This window comes from Xenia sp. Carnegie-2017, unplaced genomic scaffold (assembly GCF_021976095.1).
Source record: "Xenia sp. Carnegie-2017 unplaced genomic scaffold, XeniaSp_v1 HiC_scaffold_3, whole genome shotgun sequence".
Classification (NCBI taxonomy): domain Eukaryota; kingdom Metazoa; phylum Cnidaria; class Anthozoa; order Malacalcyonacea; family Xeniidae; genus Xenia; species Xenia sp. Carnegie-2017.
The window spans coordinates 8,899,105-8,914,950 of record NW_025813493.1 but is presented as its reverse complement, the minus strand read 5'-3'; the positions used below and the strand labels follow the sequence as shown (position 1 = coordinate 8,914,950).

The following is a 15,846-nucleotide window of genomic DNA, read 5'->3' as shown; positions in this document are numbered from 1 at the left end:
ATAGCTTTTTTCATGAACGCTAAGATCCGGTATAGTGGCCCACCAAGCGAAGAAATATTGGTTTTTAAAAGAAGTGAGTAAAAGTCTCTTTATCAAGATAAAATTTATGAAACAATCACGGCTTTTAAAGGACCGGTAATTTGCAGCAAATTTGATAGTCTGTTAGCCACATATCTAAACAATCTAATAGAAAGAACATTGACTTTGGGATGATAAAGACATAAACTTTATCTTTTTGGTGAAAAATGAAATATTATTATCATTACAGCAAATTACTTGAGTAAATATAACTTATCAAGCATTTGAAGCATTTTGATATCTTAATTATATTGCATAAAAATTGCAAACAAACAAAAAAACATTTATATCTATAGCGTTGGTTCATCATCATATTGTTATTCCATTTGGAACACATTCTGGCAGAAGATAAGTGTAGGGAACTTCCAATGTTTTATTTCGTTTTCAATCTTCTCAGAAATTCTTTTAGGCTATCCTGAAATCGAGAAATCGCACTTCGTACATCTTGCTCGGTCCAGTGAGTGCCACGGTAGTCACCCAGACAATACTGCAAAAAATTCAAAAAACTTAATTTAATAAAATACCACTGAAATAAAATGTTACAATGTTATTGCTTAGCTGAGATAAATAGCTCATATAAAAGCAACAACAAAAAACAACCATCTGCATCCACTCGTCTGGTACATAAAACACGGCAATGAATTGCGTTTAAATTTTCTCATTGTACAAGACTCTCACTTTTTCTATATTTTGGTCAGTAGAAATGATAAAACAAAGTCTTTCTTCATTATAATCAATAACCGAGTGCACTGCCTAAAACAAGTTTTTTGTAATACTTTAAGAAAAATTTCTTAGTACTCAAAGCAATAATTCAATTTGTGTTTTTACAAGAGAAATGCAAAAAAATCGCGAATATTCTTACTCAACGGAAAGAGTGGACTATACAAGCACACGTTCATTTGAAATGAAAACGTCCTTAAGCTTTCCTCAGTAAGCAATGTTGCTAGTATTGGTGTTCATCATACCTCATCTTTTGAAAAGTTTGAAATTACACTGATTGTTGATATTGCTTTAAATGCCTGCTCTTTGTTTGGAAGTGTTAACAAAATGGACAAATTTGATGCCTCTCCTTTTTTTGTGGGTGGTGGCTTGCGCATGATAGCCGGAGCGTTAGGTGTAAATCCATAATGATCCTTCTGACTAAAGTTTACTGCTGCATGTTGACAGGACCAAGTAAATATCAAAATAGTCAAGATTCTTACAAATTGTTCTCGAGATTCTAACTTGGATGGGAGGCCATGGTAGGCAGCTTTCTCCCTCCAGCCATTTTCATAAACGTCAAAGATCCAGTTTTGAACTTCATCATCTTTCTTGACGTCTTCATCACTCCTATAAAAAATGCCAACCATCTCACTGACAAATTTTTGAATGGCTTCCCACAGGGCGAGTCCATCGTCACGATAATAATACTCTTGAAGTTTTGACGGATCATCAACTCCACGTTTCTTCAAAGAATTTGGGAAGTTGTAATCTTCAAAATTCATCTGTTTAATAAATCAATATGAAATAATTTAGCGGCTTTGAGAAATGGCAAAATGATTTACATATTTCCTTTTTTCATAAACGACGCGGTCTCGCATGCAGGGACGTAATGAAGTCTAGGTGCTTTAGAGGAGTCTGGGCGTAAAATTTTCTGATAAATTGGGCGTGGCATGGGCGTTATTTTGGTGTAGTTACTAATATAATACTGAAATTTGTTAAAAATTATCGATAGAGGAACATGAGAGGGGTCCGTTACTCCCTAGACCCTGCTAACTACGACACCCCTGCTCATATAACAAACAAACCTTTTTAAAACATTTCTCCATGAATTCCATATGACCACCACCACCAAGAGATAGGGTTTGGTCGACAACGCCACCTTCACCAAGTAGTTCTTTTCGACGTATTGTATTACATGCCAGCAAATCTTTGATATGTGGTAGAAGTAGCTTAAATATGGGGTGTGGGATGCAAGATTGCGCCATGCCGATACTGCGAACGGTTCTGTGGCCAAGTTAGTGCAGAGTAAATGTGTACAAAGCTGAAAATAGAGGTATACACATACATGAATATTACGCCTTTTTGAAGTCAATACAGGAAAGCACGTCAACATTTGGGTCAAAGACCATTCAATAAAACGTAAATGCGTTGATTTGTGACAATTAGACAATAACTAGAACAAAAAGTTTATTCAATAAAGAAATTTGAATATTCTCAAGCATTCATTAACGTCTTTGGGAGTTCAATGCAAAAAATAAGCGTACAGTAGCGTGGACTTTCTATTCATGCGCACTTATTCATTTCTCATCAGCGCAAAACTGCGATCAATTAAATGAATATATTGTTTATTAGGATTTGTTTGCATGAACGTTCATTCAATAACGTCAATCAGCAGTCATTAAAATGGTTTTTATTATCAATAGGAGTTTAACTATAACATTGACGTCTTTGGTTCGTTCATTAAACACAAATAATTTTTCAATACAACATAACGTAAAATGAAAATCTACGTGAAAATGCTCTCTGTATACAATCCATTATCAATACACCAAGTGCTGAATACCGGTTATACAGAGGTTATATAAGAGAGTGATCACTGCGATGTAGCAGTTGGATCCTGATGAGGAAGTCATTTTCGTATTGGATGGTGAACCAGCACATAACTATTTCACCAATTCAAGGCCCTCATACTGAACTACAAAAACTACCAGCATACAGTCCGTTCGTAAATATAGTGGAGCAAGCTATCAAATCCCTCAGAGAAGCAATACAAGTCAATTTTGCCAGACCTGAAATTTAGCTTTTTGTCAGCAATAGAGTGGGCAGCAAGGAGTCAAGGCTTACAATTATGAGAATTTATGACTCGCCTTCCCTTTTGAAGCACTCCACCGTAATATTAGCACGATAACTGCAGCCACGTGCAGCCAATGGTACCGTTTCATGCAGACATACATACCACGATGCTTAAACGGCGAAAACATTCCCGTCCAAAAGAATTTAGGATCATTTTGCGTTGTGTTGTATGAAAATTATTTGTGTTTAATGAACGAGCCAAAGACGTTAATGTTATTGTTAAAATCTTATTTACTCTAAACCCGTTTTAGCAACTGCTCATCGACTTTATTGAATGAACGTTCTTACATACAAATCTAAGGAGCTGTTTACATGATCCCGATTAGCCGGGATTCAGTGAGGCGTAAAATGGGATTCGAGGGATTGATAGGGGCAAAAATTCAAGGTTAAAAATTGGAGCTGTTTGTTAAATTCCGCAATTCATTCCTGTTGTAATTCTCAAATTAGGCCAAATTGATTGTTTTAATTTTAAATATTTTGCGTAGTTATTAAATCAGAATATTGTGAAATTGCTCGAGAAGATTTATCTGATGATAAGTATCGAATCGTTTCCATTCGCTAAAATCATTTAACGCTTGGCTGGATCCCGGGAAGCGTAGAACTTTTATAGCACTGCTTAAAATATATACAACAATGAGTGCATGACTAGTATCTGCAATGTACAACTGGGATTCTACCGAGCTGTGTGAAATATCATTTCAAAAATTTTGTCGTCTACTTTACTTAATTTTGCAATGTGTTGGCAGGTCCGCTTCAAACTATAGCAAGAATAACCTGGTCGTTTCATGGAAGGAATTTCATATTTGTCACAGGGGTAGTGCCAAAAACTTTAGAGGGCTGAGCTGTTAAGTAAGTGACGTAAGACAATGTAAGGGTCCAGAATTAGGCCGGTCTAATATAAAGAAGTGTATAAAGTTAAAATTATGCTTTGAAAAATTCAGTTCAACTGTACTACTGATTTATTTTTCTAATAATTGAGGAGGAAGTGAGAATTTTTCTTAGAGAGGTGAATAATATAATTAGGGGGGTGAAATTTGATGTTTCAAGTGGTGGGATTGCAACCCCTGCACCTCTATTAAGTCCGTCTCTGTATGGTCGATGTCCAATTCATCTTTGTAAAGATAAATTATGTGGCTGAAAAAAGTTCGTGATTTGCTGTGTAAGCTCGGATAAACTAACCTGGTGAAAATTAGATTCAGCAACACGTAGCCAAAACTTTGCCAACATCCAATCATTTTGGTGTTCTTCGTGTGGTGTCCATATTGGGTTCGCAGGACCTGGCTCTTGATTAATTTGGATTGCTATTGGCATGAGATGTCCTTCTTTATTCACATAAAACAAAGCCAGAGGGGCTGCGCAGTATCTTACATCAGCTTTATCATGTTTAAGATGAAAAGGAGCTTGGTAACCAAAATCATCAAGAACAAGTCCACCATATGTTTTACATCCAACCAAAATTTCATAATCAACAATATAAATATGGCCATCCTACATAAAATAATTCAAAATTTTCAAAGTTATTTATTGGAAATGAAAATTCCTAAAAAGATTGAATTAACATTACAAGACAATATGAACGTCATCTTTCCGAGAGAATTTAAATGATATTATACAAATAAATATGATTATCATTAGAAAACATTTTAGTCTAATTGATTGAGGGCAATTCCTGAGAACAGATGCATCATCACATGTACATCCAAAAAAAATTTCAAAGTTGACGATGTAAATGACGAAACTTCGTTTTGATTGAGATTAAAAACAGTGGTGCTGGCAAGATTTCTTCGGACGGGGGCAAAATCCCCATAATGTCATTATAATTAGATGGCATATATTTTACGCATTGTTTGATATTACTGACATTGTTAAGCAACATATATGAACACCTTAATATGGGAAAAAATATACAATCTTCTTACGTTTATTTCTTTTTCCAAACTTTCTCCTCTGTCAAGGGACGCCTTCACTAAATCATGGGTTACTGGAAAATTTTCAGGAAGAGAGTTACAGCGAGTTATTGAAACTGGATTCACACCGTTTAAGAACTGGTAAGCAAACCAGCGATCTTGTTGCCAACGCTTTGCCATAGTTGGATGTGACGACCAGTGATCATGTAAAATGTGGTAGTCACTATAGCTATCCCAGTTTTCACAGTAGCTCAAGTTCACAGGGGTACCTTTTCCTCGTGCATGGTAGGATCTAGAAAAAATGCAAGTAATATTTACTTCAATATAAATATACCAATTATACTCCTTCATAGTTTAAATCTACGTTACAAGGAGGCTAATGTCATAATACAAGCTATCCTTTTAATGAGTTAAGTATATATTCATGCACCACTGCAAAGATCGACAATTGGAATGTTTTTTTAATGGTCATAAGTACTTCGAAAAGTTTATGCAATGTACTTCGAATATTATGTGTCTCGATATTTTGGATTAATATTTGAACGGTCGACATTAACTTTTTTATGCATTAGATCTATTTTGGCGGTCTTCGCGTTCATTTGGCACATTAAGGGAAATTTTCATATTTGCACGTGATACTTGGAGTTCATAAACATGCGAGCCCCTGTAGATATCTTTGTATCTTTAACTTAATTGTGTTAAAACATGCCGAATTTTGCTTTGTGCTGTTTTTACTTTTGCTGCAAATCAAATATCAAGAGAAGCAAATATTTCTTATTTTGTCGATAGATGCATAACAAAATAATTAAATAAGCATAAAACTTACAAGGACTTGCAACATATAAAGAGAAAACATGCAGACAGCAGACATAAATTATTCATGCAATGCTTTATTCATATAAGATCAGTAATCATGAGCACATTGCAATGTTGAAAGAAGTTTTTAATAACTGTATTTGCAGCAAAGGCTGGAATATCACTAAGACAAAAATGAAAGATTTAGTAACAATTGTTTGGTCAGTATTTACAACCAACCTTAACTTTTCATCAGAAAATCGTGAATTTCTAGGCAGATCATTATAAGTTGCAGCTTTAACACATCCGGGCAAATTATCTCGGATCCAGTACCATTGATATATTTCTTTTCTTTTCTCCAGCTCCTTCCGACGGTGTTCGGCTACTATTGCAGGCATTTCATTGAATGGTAAGGTAGCTTTGAAAAATAATAAGTGTCAGATGTTTCAAGTTATTGGCTGTGAAAAAAGTTTGTAAGACAGTGAGTAAATTATTGGAAGAATGTTTTTAAATAGTTCGAAATACATACAAGTTCAAAATGCCCTTAACCCCCAAAATTTTATGACATCATCCATTCATTACATACTTTTGCGTTTAATACTTGAAATTAAATTGTAATTGAAGCTCAACTAAAACAACGTGTAATATCGCTTAAAAGCAAGTATATCTTGCTAATACGAGTTCAGGTAGCAACACCTACTACCAATTATTTAATTCTCAGATTGATCATTTCATTGTGGTAAAAACTAATTATTTACGCACTGATCATATATAGATAGATCTCAATCCATGTTAAAGCGTCGTAAAGGCATATGGCTAAGGCGCGAAAATCAAACTTTGCTAACAAAAAATAGCTCACTTTTGGCCTGATCTTTCGATATTAAATAACGCTGTCATGGTCATTAAACAAAAAAATTTTGCTTCACTTTGGGTTAACAGCAGTCTTTTTGCGTTTTTTGATCAAATTTGAGTTGGGTAATTTCTCACAATCTTCGTAAACATATTTTTTAAGAGTTGCATATTCAAAAAATGCATTGAACAAGGATACTTTATAACCTATACCCTCTCTTTGCAATAACCCTGGTGATCATCGTTTATGACATTGATTTAATGTACCTTCTTCACGGAACAATACGAGATGATCGTAAATCCATTGATATGGGAAACTAGTGAAACAATTCTGACTTGAGTTGATGGTTATCTTTATCTGAAGGTAGAATTTTCCTTTTCACTCACCAATATTTTTACAAGAAACGTCAAATAAAAAGTGTTAAATTGAATTGTGTTACCTTGTCAACAAACCAATCTGGATTACGATGTACAAATTTCCAACCAACATTAGCAGACAGCTCCACGCAATAGATCTCACCCACGTCAAATGCTGTTATTCGATAAGTATCATTTTGTCCTCGTTCAAAATCATTGTGCAAACGTTTATTCAACCTTATGTAGTTTGTTCGACCTTTCGAACCTAAAAAAATTATGATCTTTTATTGGACAGCATCCAAAGTAAACTGTTGCAGTATATGCCCTACCTAGTTTTGATACATACACTAATGGAAATTTTGAAATTTGTGGTAAAATCCTTTCTTCGTGATGGCTGGTATTTTATTAAGGCTATTGATATTCGTATAGCTATTAGGCTTCTCTAGTTTTTACAAGATACTTGTAAAGAGGGAATATTGTAACAAGTTTTTCTTCACCTGAAAATCTGATGGATATTGTGGAATCAGTACCAGCATTTTCTCTGTCACCGGTTTTAATATCAATCGTGTAAACAGCATTTCTATTCGAATGAATCCCAGTGTCAAGATTCTCGCTATGATGTTTGCCATTGTTGGAAAAAATCGTTAATTTTCTGTACTCTTCAGGTAATTGATCTTTTAATAAGCCCAGTGATCGTGGTTGCTTCAAGGGATTGAATGATGTTCTAATAAATGGAACCATTTAGTTGTGTTTGTGGATGAAGAATTTGGTCTTATTTGTTTTGCATTTCAAAAAACTAAACAAAAACAGCTATGCGTCATGACTTTTGGAATCAAGTCAGTTGTGGATCTTGGGTAGATCAAATTAAATTATAGAAGTTTTTTTAAATTTGGAAGACTTTTTTTAAACAACATGCACTGTTTGTTAGAAAATCATAAAGAATATTTAAGACTAAAATATTCCTAACAGGATTTGCTCTAAAACATTTTAAAATGAAAATATATTTTCCGTTATTTCTTTCTGACATAACTGCCCTGGATCCGCCACTGCAAAGCTATTAACAGACTAAAAAAACTGTTTATGATTTGTGCTAAGTAAGAGGCCTAAACTTGGGAAATGAAAGTAGAACTCCTCCAATCGAGTAAATAAATGATCTCGTGAATAGATGAAAATACAAATTTCTGTAGAGCTAAAGATTGAAAAACATTCTCTGGGATCAATTAATAGAAGCTTCACGCCTTTGGCGTTCAATACTTTCTCCTTCTAAAACTTCGGGTATATGAATACACGCTCCCTAATATCGAATAAAAAACATGCAAAATATCAAAATGAATCATAAAATGAGATTGAGAGAGTACATATTGATGATAAGGTAGTCAAAGAAACAATTTACAAACAGTAGATCAAACAAATGTACAATATATGAAAATAACTGACCGCTGTAGAGCTTCTCTTGATAAAGGAGTCTTAACAGTGACAGTAGCTAAATCAAGCCAAGGATGAACATCCTTATTCCAGAAAATCCCCGAATTAAATATGTACGATGTATCTTCAGAAGATTTATCGTGAATTTGAATTTGCAAGCGATAATTAATGGGCTTGTTGTTGAGACGCTCGAGGTATTCTTTGCAAAGGTAATCTTCTGGTCGAGGTTCTTGTACGTCACGTGAAAGTATCCTTGTAGTGATAAAATAAGGGTAATATTGAATTTTTTTGCAACGTTAAATGATATTTTTATGTATAAGTGCAACATCTATAAAGTGGGCTTGAAAAAAGCCTACGACAGATGATTGTAAGTAAACATAATATATCTTGGGTTCATTCAAGCTATATGAATCTGTACCATGGTGATTTTTGCTCTTCGTTAGACAATGTCCCATTTTTCCATTGCTTTTCTTTGTGCATATCACCAGGTATGGCTCGATATCTGCAGTAGCGAACTTTACCATCATTAGCTTTGAAAAGCATCGTACTTTGTGCATAATAGCTCAATTCAGCATATGAATCAGGTGCCTTACGTAAGCTTTCCAGCAAATTTTTGAAGCTATCAACATATCATACACAAAAGACAAAATTCATCAATTTAATTCTTCAAACAAATTGCCTTATAATTCAGCTTAACTCTGATTATTGTATTGTAATGCACTTACTAATATGGATTTTTGTAAACATATTCTTTGCCTGTGATATCTCCTCTTGTAACTTTAATGAAGTCATTAAAACTACTGGTGTTCCAAAAAATGCTAGCTTGGCCTGTACTCATGAGAATATCTAGTAGACCTTCGTCATCGTATTCTGAGAATTTGATTGAAAGTAATCTAATTGCAGAGCCAGCATCATCTTTTTGCAGCAGATTTGAATGCTGTAGCCTTGCTTTAAACTTGCGACCTTTCGAAAAATTAGATAAACATAAGCTCTTCCATGTATTAAAACATTTCGCTTCTTTTTTTTTCATCGAATGTTATTTGTGTTTATGTCTATAAATCTTTATGGTAACTCATCCCATCTCAGAGTTCTGTTTTTGTTTACTGTGGAAAATTAAAATATAGAATTTTATCCACTTTAGTTAAAAACAACATCTCAAGTGTTGGCAGCACTTCCGACTTAGACACAATTTTTGTCATTCAGTACCATGTCAAATAACTTACCTCGCCGGGTGCTTGTATGCCTTTATACACAAAATTTATTTTTGAAAAGCTCCATTATTTATAAAAAAATAAATTGGTGCAGTTATATAATTAGAGAGTGCATACATCAATAACATTTCTACACTCACCAGCACTAAAAAATTCATGATCAGGAAACTTCGGATCATCAACAATCTTTATTTCACCCAGTCCTCCTGTTCCCACGGGACCAATAGAAGGGGGAAATCCATTCATGAATGTTGAAAGCGCAAATAAACTTTCTTGCTCTGGACTTTCCGAGGATTTCTTATTCGAGAAATGGAGAAAAAAAGTTAGCTAGTTGTACAAAATATCATAACTGCTCAGCTTTCTTACTTTGTTCTGAAATGTATGTTTATAATTGGTCATTTTTGAACAATCTTTCATGTAATAAAGTTTGTAATAAATAATTGTGTTATTACTTGACCCTGTTTTATTGTAAATGCAGCTGAATCGTTGGTTTATAAGGGAATTAACATAAAATGATTTCTAAATACAATCATTAATCTATCCTATTCTTGGGTTGCAAGCTACGTCATAGTCGCCATGTTGGATGATTTTAACAAAGGATTTTCCTTATTTACAATGAAAATTTCATCAAGCATGGCGAGCATTCACTCATACTCTCAAGGGGATAGTTGCAACCTTATAGCTTGTCGCTGTACTCTCACTGTCAAATTAACTGCGAATCTGGAACTTTTCTCATTTTTACCACAGAATAATGATTATACCGAATGGTCACTCAGGTGAGCCAGATAATTAGGATATCTCACTTGTTTCCAACCATTAAAATTACATGACGTCAATACTTAATAATGAATTAAAGTATATTTTGACTTAAGAAATGACTTCGGAACATTCTAAATGTTTGGAAAAAGTCAAAAACCCTAATCACCTGGCTGGAATAATGGCGGCAACCATGCGTGGGACGACATACGCAAGAACAAAAACATCAAAGGTTCCGAGAAGAGTGACTCTTCTGTATATTCTTATTCGGTATTATTACTTTTTATCTATTCATATGGAAATTAGCTATTTATCATGTGCAATTGTCGTGCATAATTCTCGAAGTTCTATGGTGTACAAAAATGTTCTAAACTTGATTCTTTTTGGTTCTTACCCTCCAAAGACATGTTCAATGCACATTAAGCATTCATCGAGTGTGCACTATAATAATACGCTTCATTGATGTAAGTTTAAGTACTAAATGCAACACAATGGCAAATGGCTAGGGAGTACTTTGACAAGTTTTGGACGAACAGGGACTAAATATCAATAATTCTTCAAGAACAAAAATCTATTATAATAGTTGTTCATAAAAAGTTACTGTAAATGGTAAAGTAGAAAAAACTTTCACACATAATTACTCCAATTTGTGAAAAAGTAAATGTCTCTCATGCTACGTAAAAATGATACATTACAAGACTCTGAACATGATCAACACCATTCAAAATTTATCATTTTAGAAAAGCATGAAAAAGAACAAAGCAACCATCAAAAGTGATACAGTAAAATATACGTTCTGTTTTCGATGAAGCATATTTGATGTAAACTGTACTGTAAAAGTCTTTTCTAAATTACATTTAAAGCAATGTACTGTGGAATATTTTCAGCCTTCGATCGCTTTGCAATTTAGAACAATTACTAACACACAAATTAGCAGCTGGGTCACAATATAAACCAGTGGCGTGCGGTCATGCAAGCGTAGGCAAGCGCCGCTAGCCTAAGCATTTTACCGAACAAAAATTTTTTGGATCAATCTCTGAGCAAAATCAGTTTAAATTTTTCTGTTCTAAACAATGTCAATGTAATCTTTTGTCTAAATTGTCTTTACAGTTGAAATGCTTGCTATTTATACGCGATTTACTGTCGTGGTTTTCGGTTTCACTTTGCTACACTTGTAAGATGAGTCAAGTGGATTAAATACACCTTAAAAATTTCTTATTTATTAACCAAGGCAAGCGCGCTTGCCTTCGAGCTCAATTTGAACATTTGCGCATGCGTTAATCTAGATTTGGAGGCTTCTTATTCGAGGAATATCGAGAAAGGCAAGCGGCGCTTCTAAGGGCGCCGCTTGATAGCGATTGGTCAACAGTCTTGTACGCTCGCAATTTTAAACACATATCAGCGCGCGAATAATATTCGTATATTCAACACTTTGGACATCCGAATTATTCACGCCGTTAATGTTATCGTTTATTAAAAGATGACTGAGAGCGAAAGGTAATGTTCTGATTTCTAATTCAAAGTAGTAGGTGCTTTACTGGTTATTTTATTATTTTCTGCGCACAATGTGCGTAAACAAGCAGGGGCCGCAGTCTGCAGAGATATCGAAATGCACGCAAACGTGTGTTGTGGTAAAGTATGACTAGCATTATGACCAAAACACTATGCTCTTGTCAGTCTTGTGTCGTTGAATTCGTAAATTAATGACTAAAAATAAAAGGTACAAGATACTAAATAATAAACACGACTCTCCGATATTCTGAAACGTACGAGTCAGTGCCAGACACATTTTGAAGAACGGGAGAACACGTTGCCATGACGTCATTATACCAAAATATAAACATTAAACAACGCCATGGCCTCAGTTTGTAACACACCGTGCCAATTTTGTGCGCGAAACTGGCTGTTCTTAATTGTTATAATCACGACTGCTACAATACATTTCGCGCCTATTGTCTTGCAATTTATGTATGTAGAAGATATTATCTGTAGCATGTAATACAAGATTATGATATTGACAAGAGCTTCCTTTTGCGTAGTAGTTTTGATATTTGTGTCCGGTAGATTTTAGCGTTATATACAAGTCTTTCGTATGAGCTCCAAACGTGAGTTCAATGTACTAGAACGCTATTAAATTTTGTGATTATTTTATTCACTAGCGAAGAAGTTATTTACAACAGTCGTGAGTGTTCTATGTGTTAGAATTTATTTACAGGCTTTTTATATATTTGGTTAAAGAAGGTGCAGTTATTACACAGCGGATAATGTACTTGAAATTTGAGTAGTTTTACGTAATTATAAAGTTAAGTGCGTAAGTTTAAAGGACATTGGCAACGAAAATTTTTTTTGCATACGTTTATCATAGATAGCTATGGAATACTTAATTTCAGTTTTTCGTGGCTCTTTTGAATTTTACTGTTGAGAAAATTTGACATAAAGTTGAATCCTTATCCGCCATTTTGAAAAAAAAGCCTTATGCTAAATTATGCCGGAATACATTACTGACGTCATTGGCTGGTATCAACTGAATGACACAATATAAAATAATAGTATTATAATAATATATAGCACATTTGTTCACTGGAATTTTAAAACAAAAACAACAGTCGGCGGTTGTTAAGATTAACGAAAGTTGTGTAGTTTATCACGCTTATATACTTTTCCAATATTTAGTCGTTATAAGACGTAGAAACGTTTATTTTAGCAGATCTTACAACTAGGTTTTGCCGATATACCAAGTGTAAGCCCAGACAACAACAAGCGCGTTTTATACACTGAACATTTCGTGCAATAGAAATATTTCATTTTCCCATATTACAAACCTGTGACCAACAAATGAGTTATACGTTTAATTTATTATTTGTACACATAAGAGTCTTTGAAAGATTATGTAGTTTTATATAGGTGATAAGCTCTAAGCCGCTATGTTTTGTTCTTGACCGTAGAGTTTCGTTTATCCGTAATGTTTTACGTGCGTGTTTGCGTGCACAATGTACAAGTACCGACACACGTCTATCTTTAACACACTTTCTGAGAGCATATTGTCCCTAAATTCTTGGTGTGTTGTCAAGCAATTTACTCCTTGAGTTTCTGTTTGGCCTAGCAAAGCCTCATACTCATCGTATTCAAGCGCTTTTTCGTGGCAACAAAAACACTCGATTGCCTTTTTTGACAAAGTACAATGTCCACACTTAAACCAGTTTGAAGGCGCTAAGCATTTGCTTTCTCAAATTCGGCATGTCTTTCATCCTCCGACGAGGACAAGTCGCTCTGCTCACTCTCCTGTTCGGAACCGCTTTCTTCACTAGTTTCGGCCTTCACTTCAGGTTCATATTGATAGGGCAGAACCTCACCCGGTTGATTTTCGTGTATGTCATCCATTACAGCAAAAAAACCCGTAAAATACGCTTTAAATGTGTTGTAACGCAGTCAATCACAAAGTATATTGTATTGTTGTTTTGACTGCCGGCAAGCCGCGAACCTCACCCCCAGCGCTTGCCTATTAAATTCGGTCACCGCACGCCACTGATATAAACGCACCAGTTTATTGGTGGGAAAAATGCACGTAGGAATCCTACCTAGGTAACTTAGTCTATAAATTTTATTTGATTTACATGATTATTGAAATTAAGCAGATCTGTGTATTGTGTATTGTGTACTGTTAGCATTATGTCAATTGATAATTGATAAGACGCAGCTATTGCCTTACCGTGTGCTCGAAATTTATTCTTTCACTGAGCTCTTTTTCGCCAAATCTATCAGCAAATAATTGGAAACCATTGTTCATCCCTGAAATTAAAAGTGACTGGTCTTTCAGGAAGAGAGAGAGAGAGAGAGAGAGAGACGGTTCTACTTAATATTTAGAATTAAATAGTGGAATGTTTTAAATCAAAACATACAAGCCATTTTATTTATGAGCCAAAATCTTACGATGGGATGTCAACAAAGCCAAGTGATATAAACCACAAAAATCTTGCAGAGTCACAATTATACACTATATTAAATAAAAAAATAAAAGATTTTATTTAAATGCGACTTGATATTTAGATCTTTGTGTTCAACTCTGAAAGACAATAGTCTTGCCAAAGTTTGTTGTTTCTTTCCTTCGTATTAGTGAAACCAAAATACTCTCTTCTATAGAACACAAAGCAGACTAAAAAAGCCTATGCTATCTTTTAACCGAGATGATCTATGGCGGCTGGTTTTGGTACCAGAAAATTATGTCAACTGTTAAATGAGTTGAATTGACGGAATCCTGATCCAGTTCTTGCACATATTTTAATCGGCCTTCACGAATGTAAAATAAAATGTTTGATTTCAGGATCGTAATGCGGTGTTTGATTTCTGTCCCACTGCATGATGCGTCCCAAAATAAGCCCCTTTGTTGGTAGTTGTATTAAGTAATACCAAATATCGAGTTTTCCAATCGTAGCATATTTGACCAGAAGTTAAAGTCTCGTATACCGTATAAGTTAAATGTCATAAAAATATACATATATTGTGAGAGTTCGTTTGATATTAGTAGAAAAAATTCATGGCATTCCACGTGATGGAAGTTCATCTGCTCGTTCAGTTTTTATCAGTTTTTAAGCCAGTCTAGGCTATAGAAGTTGCAGCAAAACAAATAGCTAAACGACAGGTTCTACTTTTATGAACAAGTAAGAACTTAATGTCTACAGATTTGAGTAGTTATGTTAATCACGCAAACTTACCCTTCTTTCTGTAGAAACTACAGCGTAACTGTGTATAAAGCTGACATCAAGTTTAATCAAGAGATAAAAGCGTAGTAAAGATATGATTGATACAGTTGGTCGGTAATGGTAATGACTCACTACATAATGTCAGAAGAATGATGACATAGACTTTTATACGCACGGGATATCAGCGCTGACAACGTAAATTGTAGGAGTGTTGACGCAAACAACTAACAGGAATTGCGTTTCCATGTTTGCATGCACATTATTAAAACAGAAAAAACAAATTGTACCAAAACACGAAATTCGCTATAAATCAGATGAAGCTAATAGTAATGAATAGCAGAAAAATATGAAATTCTATAGGAAGGAAATCTTGGACATAAAATTATGTCGGCATTCTGTGTTAATCTCCAGAGTTGTAGAATCATTTTCAATGTTGGACTTTTCAGGTGCTGAACTCAATGACAGATAGAAATTGGAGATAATGAACTAAAATGTAAATCCCCTGCATCTTTTAATTATTCTCTGGTGCATGAAAATGCTCGATCACTTCGATGTTTGAACTGGGCGTTAGAAAATAGTAACGTTCGCCCACATTGCAGCCATTGCGTAGAGTTCATTAAACGTCTTTGTATATGACCATCAAGATTGTCAACATAAGCAAAAGAAGAATATGACGACAATACCATCAATGACATAAATAAAATCTTTTCTGGAACAACCAACCAATCACAGGGAGAAAAGTTAGTAAAGGTTAGGGCATGATCACGTGTGTTCTAAGGGATTTAGAGTTCCAAGCATTAGATAGAATTTATATCTTAAATGCGAGGGACTCTAAATTCCATAGAACAGAAGTGATCATGCTGCAACCGTCTTAGAACATGGCCAAAGCCACGAGGGTGTTTATTAATCTCATTAGTATTTTCTATTTAGGGA

General features: G+C 34.6%; 1 long non-coding RNA gene and 1 pseudogene across 2 annotated transcripts; one reads left to right on the top strand and one right to left on the bottom strand.

The window, feature by feature from the left end:
* Positions 1 to 203: 203 nt before the first annotated feature.
* LOC124454850 lies at positions 204 to 15,063 on the bottom strand (annotated as a pseudogene).
* On the top strand, positions 2,081 to 15,554 carry LOC124454862. Of its 2 annotated transcripts, none has more exons than XR_006951625.1 (3): positions 2,081 to 2,091; positions 3,937 to 3,940; positions 15,333 to 15,554. It is a non-coding gene; the product is annotated as an uncharacterized LOC124454862 (long non-coding RNA). The 2 variants fall into 2 exon arrangements; XR_006951624.1 differs by lacking the exon at positions 15,333 to 15,554 and adding an exon at positions 12,918 to 13,616.
* The last annotated feature ends 292 nt before the right edge of the window (positions 15,555 to 15,846 follow it).